Raw genomic sequence first — 19,333 nt, forward strand, 5'->3', positions numbered from 1 at the left:
GAACATTTCATGTGTCATAGCATCTACATCTGGTTTCACATTCTCAGTAGTGTGCTAAAGTACAAAGAGTACCCTGGGACAGTTCATGTTCTAAGGAGAGCTAACATTGAAATTCCATGGGGAGAAGTGGGTCAATCAAGAACCTGAAGTTCCTTGGCCATTCTTTTAACAAATATCTGAACTCAATTAAGCACTTAAGATTTTCCAGCAGCAGTTACATAAAGGACTATGAATGAAATTGCAGACCTTAAATGTCACTGGACTTTAAGAAGTCTTTGAAATATTTCTTACCCCTGCAAATTGTACATCACGTTGTAAGGGTATGTAACACTTGGGGACAACTTTTATTGAGAAAGATGCCTTTTGCCTTCTGTACATTTTCCACTGTTTTTGCAAGGTTGCTTAATAATAAATGCCTGTCTCCAATTGTTGCTCAAGCTAGCTTGGTTTTCCTGCAAGACTCTTATTTACACCTGCTCTTGCTTTTCATGCTTGTCATCACTGGAAATAGTTTTCCTATTATAACACACACATGCTTCGATAGAGACGGAAGTATGTGGAAAGTGCATTGGGGGGGGCTGCAAAATCTAAAAGGAAATTGTGAGAATAGTTTCATCTCCACCAAAGCCTGTGATGGAAGCAACATCTTATATCAATGAGACTGTAACAAACTGTTAACAAGACTTGCATAGGGAGTTGTGTTCCAGCCAGCCTTGGTTTATTTCGGTGGCTCACTAAAGGAGTGAACAAGCTGCTTTTCTTAAGTTTAAGAAAGACACACTTACCTTTATGAAGAAGTTGCATCAGCTCCTCTTTTCCCAGTTAGGAAATGCAAAAATATTAATCTGGTGGGAGAAGGGAGTAGCCATCGAGAAAACATTCCAAGGCAGCCTAACCTTATGAGCTGCTAAGCTACTGGAACATGCTTCCATGCACTGGAACGTGACCCAGTGTTCGTGCAAGCTGTCTACAAGATGCTAAATTAAACCAGTCCATAGAATCAGGCTATTCAGTTGCAATCCTAAAGCCAGCACATACTCTATTACATCCTGTGTCCAGTGAACCCTGCCCCACCTCAATCCTGTCTGGAAACAAGAGCTTCCTTTTTTGTGAAGGGTGAGGAACATCCACTTGATTAGGCATAGCTAAAATGGTGTCCTCTAGATAATTTCTGTGCTAGTAGGCACAATATACAGGGCCCTGAAATAGGAAGACGAAAGCGTTCTTAACTTTTGCATGCTTTCAACTGAAACAGTTCATAATAAATTGTAAATCCTAGTGCACTTGATTAGGTTTAGACTGAATATGTATTTTTGTAAATATTGTGTATTATGCACTGTTGAATTGCCAGTGAAACGATAACCTTATTGGCATAGCCACATTACAATCTTATTAGTAATTTAAGATTTCAGTATAAGGTACATTACAATGTTTATCTTGCTTATGAAATTGTATTTATATCAAGTGTCAGGGCATTTCCCCTTTCAAGACAATGGGAGATAACTTCTGAATATTCCGTTTCTACTATAAGAAAGGTTACATACAGTATGCCTCTTAATCACATTCAGTGGTATTGTAAAACCAATTAGAAAAGAAGCCATAGCAAATATCAAGTATGAAAGTGAATTACAAATAAGGGTGTTCCAATCTTTCCATGCTGGAAATGTCAGTTTGTAAGAAAAACCTCAAACCAGTAAAAATTATCATCATCATGATCATCCTGTATGTATCAGTTGAAGATTTCATCTTTCTTAAAGCAAGCCACTCCGAAAACAAGACACCTTGAAGGATTCAGGTCTTTATAGACACTGTAGCTAATAAGGTGGAAATGTGATGGCAGAATAGACTACTTCAGTTCAAACTGGAGCTGCTGGACTTCAATTTTGAATGCTCCTTCACATTAAAACCAACCAACCAACCAACCAACCAACCCACCCTTTAAATAGAAAACTAGCTCAGCAGGAAGAGAACTAGCTCAGCAGGCAACTCTTTGCCAATTGTGCTGGTTTTAAGTTTGTAATTTTTAATGTTTTTTAATGTTTTAATGTTTAATGAAAAACAACAAGCCATTTGGGTTAAAATCTTTCCCAGTCTGAATCTGTACTGGAATTATTTTAAAGATGTTTTTATTGTTTTGTCACTAGTTGTTTGCTACACTGAGCTCCTTCAGGAGGAAGGGCAGGTTATAAACTTAATAACAAATAAATAAAAATGTGATTAAACACATAAAACATTAAGTGTCAGAGCCTATTTTAGCACCTCAGTACTCTTCCACCTCATTCTAGTGCATGTCAAGACCAGGCCTCAGTCATTGTGTACTCCAAGATTAGGGTTAGGAGAGAAATTTGATTCAGTTCTCATTTAAAGCTGAATCTGTCAAGTTCACCCTTTCTGAGACAATATGAGAACTGGAACATAGCCATTCTTCAATATCCAAATATTGCAATTCATTTCTCCAACACAATAGTGTTTACAAAGATGCATATATTAGGGGTAGGTGTGCCTAAAAATTATTATCAGTGAAAATAACATACAAAAATGTATTATATTAAGAAAAATTGCTTTTAAAATATTTGTGTTAGGCAACTGCATACAAAATTGTGTAATAGAAAAATTCATGGCATTTTAAAAAAATGCAAATTGCTGCAGAAATGTGGAGAATCAAATTTAAGATAGGAAGAATGAGAAACTGATGGAACCAAAGTTGACTTCCATTCCCATGTAAGACACCTCTCTTCATCTAAGCTTCAACCTTGCCCAATAAAGAATATTTAGTACTATATCCCTACTTGGTTGATTAATGATGATACTGCCAAAGTTGTGATGTTCCTGTCTATTCAAAAGGAAATATCACAAATTTTTGCATGCAAAAAGACTTTTGTTGAGAAAGCAGTCTCAATATAATTTCAGCTGTGTGCCTTTGTTTGAGTGTATCCCTCTGCCTCCACTTCAGCATGTATAGTTCTCAATCCCATTCATTAAAGCATTTCTGTTCTTGCTACCATAACTCAGTCTTGGGTTCTCCTTAAGCCGCTACACAAGAACAGTTGGTGGCATGCTCAGCTATTGCTCATGATTCTACTTATATACCAGCCATTATTATTGGCTTTCCCAATGTCTCATCACTCTATTATTGTGCATTAATGCAATGCCATTAGAAGAGGAAGCACAGTGAAAGTGACTGAGCAATACTATAAAGTAGAGGGAACCAGAGGAAAAATAGCAAGGATGTAGTTAGGTTTGCCAATGAGGGCAGATGAAATATACATTGAGGGGGGTGTATTTTGTCCAAACACATTGTTCTAGGTGATGCAAGTTGAAGTGGAAAACGGCCACTTTCAATCAAGTGCAATTTAGACACCGAAAAACTATATGTGTACATCAGCTTCAACATGAATATAACTACAGATGGATATAAATTAAATGCACCCAAACTGACAATGCTAGTTAGTGTGGAAAAATATTTGGGAACAAGTCATGCAGCTACTCATAGCCTGCAGGCTCCATTTTGAGTTGTTTTAAAGACATGCCTTTGAATGGAGAGGGTTGCTGAGCACGATTAGCTGTAATGTCAGTAAAACAGGCAAGAACACCAATTACACATAATCAAGGATTTTGTTTCATTGGTTAGTAAATGACTTTATTGCTGAAAGACTGACATAACCAACTGAGTCTTCAGATTCCTGGTCATAATAGCCATATTTGAGTCCATGGTTGTTTTTAAAACACAAGCCATGTTGTGCACCAATGCATAATCTAAATGCCTAGCAATGTATGTTGCTTGGCAACCAAGCAAATGGAATAGCAAAGAACAAACTGAGAACAAGTAAGCTTACCCTGTGGTGCCAATGCCCTAAGAAGCACAGCAACTCACCCATGATTATTATTACAGTGTTTATTAGATTTATTTGGCCTTGTGGAGGTGGAAGGAGGGATCACAGGAGCCACCTTAATGATATAAGTGGGTGAAGGAGTAACAGTTGTAGCCTAAACAACGAAGGAGGAAGGGAACTCCCCTAGTCAGGCCCAGCACTAGGCTCAAAAACTGAGCTATTCCCCCATGCCAAACTCATACAAGAGCTTGGTTTATTCCATATGCATCACAATGGGTTTTGATCCCCCTCCCAACATAGCTTTCAAAGCTTCCAGACACCTCCCATTCTCTTAGTGGGCCACTTACTTCCAAATGCATTCCTCCACACCCATTCTCTTTTCGAGGTTGCAATTCCAGCCACAGTAGAATGAAGGGAGGCCCATCCCCTTGCCCTGGTGTCTGGCATGGATATTATGCTGACAGGTCAGGTATCCAGAAAGCTGTGGAAACTAGGTTTTCCTTGTGCCTGGCTCAGTATCATGCCTACTGTCATACTTCAAGGGCTGCCCTCAGGGGGATGGGGGCTCAGTTCTGGGAGGATGAAGCCTTTAACTGAAACACTCAGAAGAGAAGGGTTCCAGGTACAGCACATTCTCAAAAAGCCAAGATCAACAAGGTCAGGAAACAGTCCAAGATCAGTATCAAAGGGAGTTCAGCAAGGGAACTAGAAGAATAGGCAAAGAGCCAGAATCCTATGTTGCTTCCAGCAACTGGAATATTCAAGAGGGAGGCTCTTGCTTCCTAACCACAACAGCTGGAGATAAAGGAGTATCATGGATTGCTTGTTCATGAGCAGACTTCTTGTTCATGAGAAGAATGAGATATTGTTCCTTCCTGGACCTGAAACTTTTGTTCCCATCGCTTTCAAGTGTTCTCTGGGAGGAAGGGTTGACTGTTAAACCTCAACTCTGAGGACCGTAGCTCTGTGATGGGATAAGCTGTTTCCTAGCAATTCTCAGCACCTTTAACAAACTACAGTTCCCAGGATTCTTTGGGGAAAGCCATGATTGTTTAAAATGATATGCTAATGCTTTAAATGTATACTGCTGGTGGAGCCTGAGGAGTTTATGGTGGTGAGGTGCCAGAGAAGAACATGTCACAAGGAACAGGCAAAGCAGAATATATGAGTTGTTGGAAGAAGGCCAATTAGCTTAGTCTTCTTTGTCTACTAGTTAGCCAGATAAAAACAGAAACAGATGGTGGCCAATTCTTTGTTTTTGTCATGCTAACTTAATTCTGGATGTTGGCCAAGGAAGCTTCACCAAGCCAGCATCAGTCTGTCTTTGCCACATGTTTGCCAAATACTCATAGCAATGATCCAAGAACCCAGCAACTTTCCTGAGAATAGAAGAATCATTGAGAATGGACTGCAAATACTCAGAAATGTCATACTGTGAATTCCATTTGTATGTTTAAAAGGACTGCAGTGTTAAAAAGCCTAGGAAGCCTAGTTGCTTGTTTCACCCAAACAACTTTTTTAAATGCACATATATTCTCAAATAAGATAGCTCCTGTTTTCCTTTATAGCACAGTGTTGGCTCTATAGCTATCTTTGAATGCCAGAGCAAATGCTGAACGAAGGGACACAATAAATGATGGCATTCAAATGTCAGCGTTTTACCATTGATCCCACAAATTAGGTGCAGGCAAATCAGTGAATGTTCTAAATTAATAAATAAGTCATTTGAAAAGGCCAGTTTCCCCAAAGAGAATACATGCTTTCAGGTGACATTTGCTAAGGAAGGAAAAAACTATTTAAAAAAAATTAAGCATACCTAAAAACCATTAGTGAATTTATGTAAAAATTGTATGTTCTGTTTCAGCAATTCTGAAGGGGAAGAGATACCAGGTCAGGAGCATCCCAGCCCTGAGATTTCAGGGCCCAAATCTGAAACCTATGAGTGGCCCTGGGGATGTCATTTGGGTAGGCCTTGCGCATACAGGTTAATTGGGAGAGGGGAGAGGAGGAGGAGAGCCCCCCCCTCCAGGATGTCTGTGCTATAATTTGTAAGCAGCTCCCCCCAGGCTAAAACTTGCAAACTGCATGCACAGTCACATATATATGAAAAGCACTCTTGTCCACCTGGAGATTCAAGCCGTCTGGCATAATACAGCTGGAACTGCAGAAAGAAGAGGTATCTCCAAGTCATTTGTGTTTCAGAAGGATTTATTCCCTGAATATGGAAAAGTAGATATCAGATGCATAACAAGTTATTTGTCCCAAATAAGCAAGATACAAGATCTGATTATAAACAATTTCCTGTGCTGGGATAAAACAAAGGTGTTTTGTAATTGAGAATTACACTCAAGAAGACTTTGCTTTCTGGTTGTGCTGGTCTTCTGTCTGCAAATAACAGATCAAAAAACAAACAAACAGTAGTGGGGTATTGTTGTTTTTTACTGTAGCTGATACTCTGTTGCCATTACTGATTGCTCACATTCCATAAAATATTTGTCTCCTATACTGTGAGAATTGAAGTGAGCCATTATTAGCCTCATCATACATTTTCTCCTTTAAATAAAAGTGGTAGGAACTGTTCCTCTAAGGCTCATAATTCCAGAGAAAGAAAACTGGGCCTCAGCCTGCAAAGAGTTGGAACATACTAATTATTATGTTTCTGCATATAGTGGGCCATAATGTGTGTTTGCATACTGTAACCTAAATCAGGTAGATTCTTACTGCAATTTTCGCGACTATGTTGTCAGTCTACTTACAGAAGCTGTGGTTTCAGCGGTTTTCAGAATGAGATAGCAAAAAGATACATCTTAAGAAAGAAAATAATTTCCCCTCAGATATAGGGCAGCTGTTAATTGGTACTGCAACTAATTGCCTGAAATAATGATATACTATCTAGGAACAGTATGTGATAGCAAAATGGTTCCAATTAATGGAATGGACCTCAGGTCATTATGACAACGGGAAGTGATTTCCAAGAATTTCCAGAAGTTCTCTATTTGCAAGCCTATCCAAAAAGATGAAGATCCCTTTCTTCCAAATATGATTGGTTAATTGCTTTGTTTGAAGAGGAGAAAGTCGAGCAGTCGTGCTCCTTCCCAGTGAAAAGGATGTAAACATTAGGCTAGTAGAACGTCATTTTCATACAATTCTTTCAAGACAACAAGAGTCAAAAACATCCCAGAGCTTACCCTCTTCCCCACTTTGGCAAGTAGAGATATCTGAAACACTCAGCAGCTGCAAATGCTGGTGATATCATTGCAACATTGCAAACTATTTTAATAAAATAGTTTTACTGGTCTAGCAATATAAACTGTGTTCATGTTGGCTAATTAACACTTTCCTTCACCCCACCCTTTACACTAATAACATTACATGCTAACAACTGGGGTAAGAAAGAGTACAATTGGATCTGACAATCCATTTAAATCTCTGCTGTAACTGGCGTGATATCTGTGATGATAAAGTTGGGGGAAATTTGACAGTATGTTTTGCCATGTTGTAAGCCAAGAGCTGACAAAGTTCCAAATGTAGTCTCTTCTTTCTTCCAGCTCAGAGAAGAGCCAAGGTACGGAATCTGTCATAATAATAATCCATGTTTCCCCATTTGTGCTTAATGCACTTCAGCCTTAAGAGAGCTCTGCAGTTCACAGAAGTTTGTAATCTGATTTATGGTGATCCCAGACACTTGGCTAAATGCTTAGAACAAAGTTGGGTGGCTGGTGGGGTGGGGGGTTGATGAAAAAGAATTTAAAGGGCAACTTTAACAAGGATTCAGCTCTATTTTTAGGTATGAATATCACAGAAGGATGCACTTTCTGGCACCATCACCATGTTGAAATGACACTATCACCAGGCACAAGGTCTGTAATAAATTTAACAAAACTGCAATAACAATTTAGCCTTCAGATTTCCATTTAACTTCAGTTTTGCATCTACATTTTCCTTCAACTCAGCCACCCCTGCTTTTGTTTCCGATCTGTTATCCATACTTATGGATAACAGATTATTAATGTCATAATTTATCATTTCCAACAATGTGTCAAGCTGGAATTTTTACTCATGAATAAATTACCAATAGCACTAATATGGAAGGCTCACACCTCCGCCTTTATCTTCAGAATGTGGTGCAAATATTAATTATTTAATCCTTAAAAAGACTGAGTTAATTATGAAATGATTATATCCATTAGGGACCTCAGTACTGGAGTGTTAGCAATTGGGCAAAATTTCCAGGCATTGCATTGTCAGTCCCTGTTGGAATGTCAATGTGTATTTTGTACTATGGAAGCAAGTGATTGAATACATTACCAATGTAATGATCAGAAGTGCAGGTGTGAAATGTATCTGGGGCTTCTGTTATGAATCGGTAAAAGATATAAAAGCACCCCAATTCGATTCCTGCTTTGGAATTTAGAGGTAAATCTTTAAAAAGTTTGGTGCTACAATGTATTTAAATTGAAATGGATAATAAAAAGAACAGTCAGCAAGAAGCTTCTTAACTGAATATTTAGTACAGTGATAGCCAAGCTACACAGTTTCTGAATTACAAGTGTCATTATGCAACATTAAGGAAAAGTCAGCAGTTAGTTGCTCACAAACTCAGGAATGGTCTGTGGTTCATAAATAGAGCCACAACTTGGTATCCAAACATGTTAGTTTCTATGGGTAAAAAACCATACTAATATTGGTCTCCAGCTCTACAAATATCTCACCCCATCCCATTGCTTTCATTTATCAGGGAACAAATGTATGTGAAGTTGGTGGATATCCAGTCTTAGCACATTCAGTGCTTTCCAGCGGTTCCTAAATAGGGATGAGAAGCCAGGCTGTTCATGTAATGCTTCCCAAAACAATAGTCCCCTGGTTTAGTTCCCATTGCAAGTCACTCTAGGTTTCCCATTACAAAATGTGATTTATGTGGTGGCAAAGATAATATGCAAAGGTATCATGGACATCGTGTAAGCTCAGACATTTTCTCTCACGCTCCTAAAAAAAGAACAGAAACTGGTACTAGCAGGAAATAAGTGTCATTTCACACAGCTTGCTCTCACATAACATTTCGAGTATTAATTTTAAAAGGTGTGTACCTTAAAATATGCAAATGAAAAAAGTGTGAGCCTTTCCCCCCAACTTCAGGTACATGCATTATGCAGCTCATGCGAATAGCTTTCCAGGGATTTTTGCATATATGTTTAACCTAGATTTTCTATTTTTGGTTAGTGTTAGAATGTAGTACACCGTAATATTATGTTTATTAATGTTATAAGCCGCCTTGAATCCCAACTTGAGAGAAAGGCACAATATAAATATATTAAATGAATGAAAAGAATAAATACAATGGTTTTGGATAGAAGCATGCTGAGGACATTGTATGGTGAACCATAGACTTTTTTTTAAGGCATTCTTTCACCATAGTTATATCAAACATTGCAATAGAATTAATAACGACCTAAACTATGTTACTATTTGCTACAGCAACTAGGAAATTACATGCAAGTTTTTAAAGGAAAGCGTTAAATGATTTAAATGAATGGTATCTTGGTACACTGATGTATTGCAGACATGGATTTAAATGACAATTTTTTACAAATATTGTAAACATATATTAAGTTCACTCATTGACAGAATATTTGTATTATCAAACTGAGGTACATTTTTGCAAAGGCCTTTTGCTATGTGCAATACAATTTCTTTATATTACTCTAATATACATTGGCAATGCATTAAAGTCAGATATATATATGCATACATACTTTTTAACCCATCAATTAATATTTCTGATGAAGTATCCCATTACAAGCGGATGGCTGAGTACAACTGATTGTCCATTTCTGAAGATTATGTTTAGAATGTGTCCTGAACAAATTGTTTGTTTATGTAATGGAGCCTTAAGAACCTTGTCTATAGGACAGTAGCCATACTAGGGAGTAAGACCCTATTGATATCAGTGGGACACACATCTCAGTAGGCATGAATAGGATTGAGTTGTAACATACTTTTTTGTCCTTTTGGAAACTGATATACTTTAGAGCAGCGTTGTTAAGTTCTGGTAATGTTTTGATAAAAACAACTGGAACTTGTCTTGCAGAATAAGGTAACTGTATCCTTGGAGAATATACACATATTTTCATTTGTATGTAGAAATAAAGTATTCTTGTATTTTAAAGTCAAAATGAACTTCTAAATGCTTGACAACCATTACAAGAGCGCTAGAGCTTTTCTAAAGAACAGTATTTCTATCTTGCTTTGACCACAGTTGCTTTAAATACTTCTTAAATGCATCTTAGTATGAAAGGTTTGCCTTTTCCTTGTGTTACTTAGGTGGAGGTGCTTCTAACCAGAAATTCTAATAAGTTCAATGGGGCTTACGTCCAGGTACATGGGTATAGGGTTGCTGCCTTAGTCTATAAACTCATGTTGCCCTAACCTCACAGAGAATACTGATAAACCAGACTTCATATACAGTATATATATATCTCCCAAGATGCATGATAAAAGGGATTCCATTTGCAAAAGCACATAATGGTTTCTAAGCCTTTAGTGAAGGCTAGGAAAAGTTTAAAATGGAAACTCTCTTAACGATGCAATAATTTATTATAAAATTTTTCCATCTTAGGTTGTAAGAAAGCACTAAGTGCAGCATAGCTGTTCTCTGTGTTGTGGTCTCACACAATGACCCAGCACCAGTGATCTCCAAATGGGAGCTTTGCGGGTCAGTAGGGTGAGCCACCTCATGAGAAGAGAAGACTCCCTGGAAAAGACCCTGATGTTGGGAAAGATGGAGGGCACAAGGAGAAGGGGACGACAGAAGACGAGATGGTTGGACAGTGTTCTCGAAGCTACCAGCATGAGTTTGACCAAACTGCGGGAGGCAGTGGAAGACAGAAGTGCCTGGCGTGCTCTGGTCCATGGGGTCACGAAGAGTCGGACACGACTAAACAACTAAACAACAACAAGGGTGGTCACATGTCCCATTTTACAGAAGACAGTCCTGTATTTCAGGGAATACTCTAGTCCAAGGATTGTCTGGTCCAAGATAAAGAACTGTATGAAGGGAGAGCAGGGGCCTTCATATGCTCATCAATATATTACTGTTATTTAGATTTAATACTCACCATTCACCTTAAGGGTTACCATAGGAGACAATTAAAACCCAGCCACAAATACAGCTGCAATCATTCATTAATTATTTTCTAGTAGATCATAAAAATACTTTTCAATTGTAAATGGCTAGGGGTAATGAAGTGCCTCTCCAGCATATGACAGAAGCTGGCACAGAGAAAGCCCTCTCCTGGCCCACCACCCCTCAAACTTCTGAGGGTGTCAGAATTGCCAAGTAGGTCTCCTCTGCCAATCCTATTATCCAAGAAGGTCTATAGAAAAGGAGGCATTTGTGGTTTTAAGCATCAATGTGAGCAACTTGAATTGGACTCAGAAATATACTGGCAGCTACCAAAGACCAGGTGTTCATCAACAACAACCCTGTACCAGGGAGTTGAGTAACAACCTAGAATATCCTGGTTCTGGGAATCAGGGGATACCAGACAGTCAATCCATGCCGTTGCCAGCTCTAAAGGTTTTTTCCTTAGTCTAGGCAGCTCATCATCACTAAGGGATATATTTAATATGCATAGAATGCTATGTTTGAATGCATACACAAGGTCCAGATCAGGGATTCTGCTTGCAGCAACCCTAACAGACTATCTGTCTGCTTGTTTGCCACAGGTGCTAGCCAGCCGTTAGCTTGGAAGGACTGGCAGATAAAAATGTTTGTGTAAAGCAGTTGAACACTTCACAGCAATGGCACACATTTTTCCATATGAGCAATACAGCAACCGTTATCTTCTGCTCTTTGTATGGCATGCAAGTCTAGCTGTTTACTGCATAAAGGGGCAACAAGAACAGGCTTGGAACATTTTCACTGACTGTGCCCAGCAGCTGTTGGGATCAGGCTGTGCCGAGAACCTCTTAAGATCCTGTTGATAAGAAGTAACTGTCCACTTTTCACTTTACACAATACATATTTGAAGGAAAATATTCTTTTGGCCAAACTGAACCTTGTTTTATGACATTGTTAATTTACAAAAGGATTCCATTTTTCTGACAAAGCTGTTTCTCATAACTCTGTAAAGATATTTTGTTGCTGTGTTGTTGATGACCCAAACTAACATTTTAAAGAGATGTTTAAAAAGGTTTTTGAAGCTCTCCTATGACCTCTGTCTCCCCAGAAAAACATTGTAGGCAGGGCCAGCCTTACCATTAGGTAGAATGAGAAAGCTGCCTTGGGTGTTGAAGGACAGAGTTGTGTGTACTGCATAGTCTGCCATATGCCTGACACTTGGTACTTTACCACACACGAAGACAGAGGGTGTTGTCCCATTACCAGTATAGGAGTAGGATTTAACTACCACTCCACTCAACTTCTACATATGGAATAACTATAATCAATTAAAATAACCGCAAATCACAATGCTACTACTGGGAAGACATAGTAACTTAGGAGAAACAAAACAACATAACAAGACCTTGGTATTAAGTTGGCCACAACTATATAGATGACAGTAGGCTTTAGCATAGCTGTTGGGTATGTAACCTGAGTCATTCAGCCCTGTGATTCTGACATGTTTGCGGGGAGAGGCTCCCTCTCACCCACTCACTCCAGGTTAGACTAAGGATCCAACCTAGTGCCTTTTTCCCACCACATGAGCTGGCCTGTCAGTTGGCTACCAAACCGACTTACACTTGCAACCAATTCCATAGGCACCAATATACATCTAGCAACCAAGACACATTGCCCGCTGGTTATAAATGCATGCCATCTGGTCAATACAAGTCCACTTTGTCAAAGGTGATGCCTGGGTGTGTTACAATCCTGCCACCTGATTGCAACACAGTGCAGCACACTCAAAGCCAAATCCTACATATATTGCTCACAATGCAGCACTGCATATTTTGACTTAAAAGCAAGCCATATCGCTTTTATCTGGACTTATTACCAGGTAACTGTGAATAGGAATTGGAAATTGTTAGAAGCTGGCTCCAGCTGGGATCTGTCAGAGGTTTGACGCAACTGAACTTTATCTCCACGGAGCCTCACAGCTGTGTGGGATGTGCTCTTCCTTCTCCACACACACACACACACACACACACACACACACACACAAAGACAAAGAGAAGTTGGGGAGAGATCAGGCACAGGAGCAGCATCTATTGAAAGGAAAGAGAAAGTGAAGCATTGTCTTCATATGGAAGACATAGCAGGAACCAACAGGGAACGCGTTCTGAATTACAGCAGCCCATTGACAAACACCTTACAGCAGAGGCAGCAAATGTTATCTATCAGATATTGGACTACAATTCCCATTAACTCCAGCCATCATGACTTGTAGTCAAGGATTATGGGCATTGTAGTCCAACAATTTCTGGAGGGTACCACATTGGCTCCCCCTGTCTTTCATGGACAGGCATTGATGGAGGAGGGAAGGGTGAGTTCAGTGATGAGAAGAGCCCCAGGCCTCTTTTACTAGGAGCCAGGGACTCACCTAAACCTTTCTGAAGGCAAGGCAAGGTTTTGGGAACACTAATAAATTGGCTGGTGTTCTGAAACTTCCCTAGATGACAAGAAGGGTCCTACAGAAATTAACCATTTCACCTCTGCCAAACCTCAAATCTTGTGACAGGCCTCATGTGTACATGTGCTTTTAGCATAGTTATTGCTCCACATGGATTGTTAGGTGGGCAGGTTGCTGCCAACTCCTTTAATGGATTGGAGACTGTTGAATAACATTTTGTTTTGATTTACTACCATCTCTATTTCCAAACTTCTGTCTCCCCTAGGAATGGCACCTGACTACTGCTATCTTGGCACACTGGTGAACACCTGGTGACATCCAAAGAAAACGATCTAGCAGCTAACAGCTTCTGTTCATTTGTTCCTGCCCATCCATCTGTTTATTTCAATTCAATGCTATCTCAGAGAATTCCTCAGAAAATGCGATTTGAAATTGACCAATTACTGACCACTGAATTCTATATAACCCTGAACACAAATTACTTTCTGGGTAAGAAAAAGCTTTTTACTTCTGACTTCTTTTTAAGCAAGACAGGGAAAGCTTTATTTGCTTAATTTCTGGGTATCTGGTTGTTGTGGGCAGCTGTCAGTAAGAGAAAAAGAAAAAGTAGCAACCCTGTTTCTGATTTTAAAACAACAACAAAATGTATTTCTGTAAATAAAATCTCCAAGTGTTTGCAGAGATCATCCTGATATACAGTGCATGCTTCAGGCAAAATTAGACTGAGCAAGGTGAGGAGGCAGCCTGCCCTGGATGGGGTTGCACTCCCCTCGAAGCAGCAGGTTTGCAGTTTTGGGGTGCTCCTGGATTCAACAATGTCACTAGAGGCTCAGGTAGCCTTGGTGCTAGAAGTGCCTTTTTCAGCTCCAGCTAGTTTGCCAGCTACAAACCCTTTTGGACAAAGATCACTTGGTCGCTGTACTCCATGCTCTAGCAGTATGGAATAATTCCATACTGGATCATTGTAATGCGTTCTACATGGCACTGACTTTAAGACAACTAGGAAACTTCAGCTGGTCCAAAATACAGCAGCCAGATTATTGGCTGGGGTTTCATTTATAGCTCATGTAATACATATTTTAAAAAAGCTGAACTGGTTGCCAGTTTGTTTCTGGCTCCAATGCAAGGTGCTCATGCTAGGGCTTAAAGCCCTAAATGACTCAGGCCTGGCTTTTAACATTTGAGGTATATATTTTAGGACCAATTTTATTTTTTGTGATTGTAAGTTGTTTTACACTATTTTTAATATTGTGCTTCAGTGTTGTAACCTGCCCTGAGACCTTAGAGTGAAGGGTGGGTTGTTGTTGTTGTTGTTGTTGATAATAATAATATGGTGCTGCCCAGCAACTTGTCGGAATGATAAGAGCCTTGCTGAGGTAACTTAAGTTTTGATTGGCTGTATAGTTTTGATACAGCCTCCCCTCTGAGTAGTTGTTGAAATATCTAATCCTCCTCTGAACAAGTCCTGTAAATAAGGAAAAACTCTGCTTATTTCTCCTCATATTATGTACTGGTTTCTTCAGTTTACCCTGTAAAGTATCACCAGATAATTCTCCCCCTTCCTCTGGACTCCCTCTGCATTATTTAACTGACTGTCAACAACCTCTATGTCCACAGAAGTGTTCTTTGCTCTGCTGGTAGTTTTGTTGGCATCCAATGGATCACAAAATTCCATGAGAATTGGAGCTTTGGATCACAGCTTTTGTGTTATGGCATTTCTAAAATGTACCAGATATGTAATCTTTACAGCAGAATGTAGACACCAATGTAAGCTTTGTAGTTAGTGATGCTGTGGAAAAAATCATGCTGATACATTATTATATTTACTAGATCTGATTGGCCATGCTCCACAGAAGTCATTTTGTGACTGGCCACACCCCATGATAGCTATTTTTTAATAGTGACCAGGTCACTTCCAAATGTGACCATGTGATCCAAAAGGTTGGGAACAACTAGCTGTTTGAATCCATAGAGTGCTATTTGTATCAGGAACAGATTAAACAGGTATTTCAGCATCCTCCTTGAAACAAGGGTATCCTTCTGGATAAACTAGAATTAATGCAGAATTCAGAGGGTTGCCAACTGATAAGAAAAACCAAGTTAGTCTGCACCTGTGCATTTTAATAGGAGTTTGAGCTGCATACTTTTCACTACATGAAAATAACATTATTACCTGCTAATGCTTGCTGTTAAAAACACAGAAGCAGGAACTAATAAATGTAAAAGTCTGAAACCCCTACTTAACACAGATAGAACATGTGGTACCCACAAATCAGAAACTTTGTGTTCATTTCACAGATTTTGTGTGTTTTGTGTTAAAGTGTTAGAGCAAAACTCACTGTCTGTGTGAGGATCACACTCTAAATTTCTTCCAGTAAACACTGCGTATGCTACATATTTACAAACAGTTCCACATGCTTAATAGCATTTCCTCATTTTCAGCTAAAATGTGTCAAATCATTACACATTCACTGTTGCCTAAGCTATGCTACTCTGCCCCCTACCCTGAAATGCTGAGTAAAAATAGAGCTGTTAAACTCAGGATGATAACTGACATGATATTTTTCCTCTAGGACTCAATAAACTGGTGTAACTGCTTCTCAGTACCTGGGAACATAACAAGGTTCAGATTAATTAAATCATCTACACATCCATGAAAGATACAATAGTGTCATCAAGAAAAGTGGGTTGCAAAGTATAAAAATATCAGCACTGGCGCAGTTGCTGGGGTCTTACAGACCTAGTGAAGGAGAAGATCAGCTTGGATGTGCTCATGACTCCAGAAGCATCAGATGGACAAACCACCTTTATATTAATGGTTCTAGAACCTTGGTGCTAGGCCATCTTATTCCTGTTATGGAGACGTCATGCCTTGTCCATTATTTCGCTACTCCCAGAGAGATAAGTGCATCCAGTAAATTACTATTTCTAGCTCTTTTAGAGAGACAACGGTGCTCTTCATAAGATGACTCCTACATAAGATGCACCATAATGACTCAACAGCCAGCAAGGAAACTCGTGCATACAGACCAGCTGCATAAAAAGCTGATTTGACTTCTTTGCAGTATTTCAATGCCACAGCTGGTTGGAAAGAGAAATGCAAGTCTTCAGCTGCTCCACTATCTTCCCTCGCTTTCCCCAGAATGCCTCCGAACTCCACACTGGCACATATCCACATACATACATACACACATGTTCATTTGTGCCTTGAAAAAAGTAAAAGCAGAATAAAACCCAATAAGTCTACTGCTCCACTTTCACACTGTAAGAGAGATTTTATGAGACAAACATATTTCATCTATGCACTAATCAATGATTCAAAGGTGCAAGGCGAGATGCCCAGGTCAGTAGGCCAGCAAACCTGATTCCAAAAGACAATATGAAAAACCACACAGCCCAAATCCAAGTATTTATTGAAGGACTAATTGTATGTCCAGTTAAGGCTGAAAATTGAAGACAGATTCAGGGACAGATTATGGACAAGACTCCTTTAATTACAGAAAAGCCATATACTACAATTTATCATCCAAATCCTTTACAGGAGATGATTTTGAACCTGGACTGAATCCCAGAAAGCATTTTGAATGGCCTCAGCTTGTTCAGGGTCTATACTAATGTAAGCATTGGAATAGGTTAGCAGCCCAAGGGATCTGGATTAGTTCTCAGATGCAGGATTAAAGGTCAGCCCAAAGCAGAATAATGGACCAACAAGGAAGCAGATATGCAGCAGGTTTTCCAGTACTATATTTATGACTGTCAGGTAAAGATTGTCTAGTCCAGATATGACCCTCTAAATACAGTTGGACTCCTACTCTTATCAATACTGGTCAGCATGGCTAACTGTTTAGGTGGACAATAGGAACTATACACCAACAATTTCCAGAGAACCACAGGTTCGCCACCTGTCCTGCTTCCTACATACCTAAAGTTGGATGAGTTCTACAGTAGAGCCAACATGATTCATGTATGTTTTCCTGCAAGTGAATTCCTCAGAGTTCAATAGGAATTACACTGGTCAACAACAAATTTGTTGTCTGCATTTTTTCAGTTGATTTAGGACGAATCTGATGTGCTGAATCCAAAAATCACATTGGTTTTACTCAATCAGGTCAGGTTTTTGAGCTATGGCCACATGTCGTTTTTTTACGTTTTTGTTCACATGTACGCTTGTGTGGAGCATTTTAGAAGAAGTTGGTGGGGGTAAAATGCCATGTCAAATAATTGTTTTGATTGGAAATGATTATTTTAATGACAAGAAGTATTCAGGTCCGATAGTTCTGGGTGATTATGTCGAAAAGGGATCAGTTTGAAGTTATAAAATCTCGAAATCTTCCATAAATTGGTGCGGCTGGGATTGACAGAAAGAACTGGAGCAGCCTCAAGTATCCTGATCTTCAATCAGCACGTCGTCCTGTAGCTCATTGTGATGAAATTCCAGTGCCTATCTTCGGAGAACTTCCTGACATTAGTGACGAAGATGCCTCCAGTGTTGAAGGACATGAAGAAGAAGAAGTGGTTCTTGAAGATGATGCTCCACATCCATTTTCCCAAAAGGAGTTGAATGATCTAGTTCCCGACCTCAGCTTGTCAAAGGACTCTGCCGAATTGTTGGCATCCAGATTGAAGGAAAAAAACCTACTCTCTGACAGTGCTTGCATCAGCTTCTTCCGCAACAGGAATCAAGAGTACCTCTGTTTTTTCGCGGAAGAGAAGGACTTGGTGTACTGTGCAGATATTGCGCAGCTTCTGCTCAAGCTTGGAGTGCCACCGTACGAACCCAAAGATTGGAGACTGTTCATTGACAGCAGCAAGCGATCACTGAAATGTGTTCTGCTACACAACGGCAACCAGTTTGCCTCTATACCCCTGGCTCACTCGAGTAGACTGAAGGAGAACTATGAAGCGGTGAAGTATGTGCTGGAGAAAATTGGTTATGATCAGCATAAGTGGTTTATTTGTGTTGACCTGAAGATTGTGAACTTTTTGTTGGGACAACAGTCTGGCTTCACCAAGTACCCATGTTTTCTGTGCATGTGGGATAGTAGGGACCGTGTTCAGCATTACACGAAGAAGGACTGGCCTGTGCGGGAGGAATTGGTGCCTTGCAAAGAAAGGAATGTCATCAACGACCCTCTGGTGGACAGAGACAGAATACTCTTCCCACCGCTGCACATCAAGCTCGGCTTAATCAAGCAGTTCACCAAGGCTCTGGACAAGGATGGTGACTGCTTCACTTACTTGTGCCAGGCTTTTCCAGGATTGACCATGGAGAAGTTGAAAGCTGGCATCTTTGACGGTCCTCAGATCCGTCAGCTCATCAGAGATCCAGAGTTCGGAAAGTCAATGAATGAAGTGGAACTGGAAGCGTGGAAGGCATTTGTTCTGGTAGTGAAGAACTTTCTTGGCAACAATAAGGCCAGAAACTACGCAGAACTTGTCAACAACATACTGACTGCTTTCAGAAACCTGGGCTGCAACATGAGCGTCAAGATGCATTACCTATTTTCACATATGGACCAGTTTCCTGAAAACCTGGGTTCAATGAGTGACGAGCAGAGGGAGAGATTCCATCAGGACATGAAAGAGATGGAAACAAGGTATCAGGGTCGCTGGGATGCAGTCATGATGGCTGACTACTGTTGGACTCTGAAGAGAGACCTCCCTGCCGCTGAGCATTCCAGGAGTTCCAAGAAACGGAAGTTCAAGCACTGAAGTTTGAAAAATGGTGAAGCAACATGCAATTTACGTGTACTTACCTTTATCAATGCCCACCATTCAGTTTTCAGTAAACCTAACCTGATGGAGAGAAACAGATGCCATTTCCTGATTCAGCAGTCAAAAATACCCTAAATCAGTTGTAGAAATCTAGACAACATTCAAAAAGTAAAAAATTGTTGCCCAGTGTTATTCACAAATAAAGAGTGCATG

At 39.8% G+C, this 19,333-nt stretch overlaps 1 protein-coding gene and 1 long non-coding RNA gene across 2 annotated transcripts in view; one reads left to right on the forward strand and one right to left on the reverse strand.

The window, feature by feature from the left end:
- KCNB2 (potassium voltage-gated channel subfamily B member 2) overlaps positions 1-19,333 on the reverse strand; it is a 236,327-nt gene that overhangs the window by 180,263 nt on the left and 36,731 nt on the right. The gene's annotated exons all lie outside the window — the stretch shown is intronic.
- On the forward strand, positions 7,607-16,115 carry LOC309349188. The gene is made up of 3 exons (XR_014159810.1): positions 7,607-7,693; positions 13,671-13,894; positions 15,979-16,115. It is a non-coding gene; the product is annotated as an uncharacterized lncRNA (long non-coding RNA).

Source organism: Podarcis erhardii (genome assembly GCF_964252035.2).
Source record: "Podarcis erhardii genome assembly, chromosome: 8".
In the NCBI taxonomy this organism is placed as follows: Eukaryota; Metazoa; Chordata; class Lepidosauria; order Squamata; family Lacertidae; genus Podarcis; species Podarcis erhardii.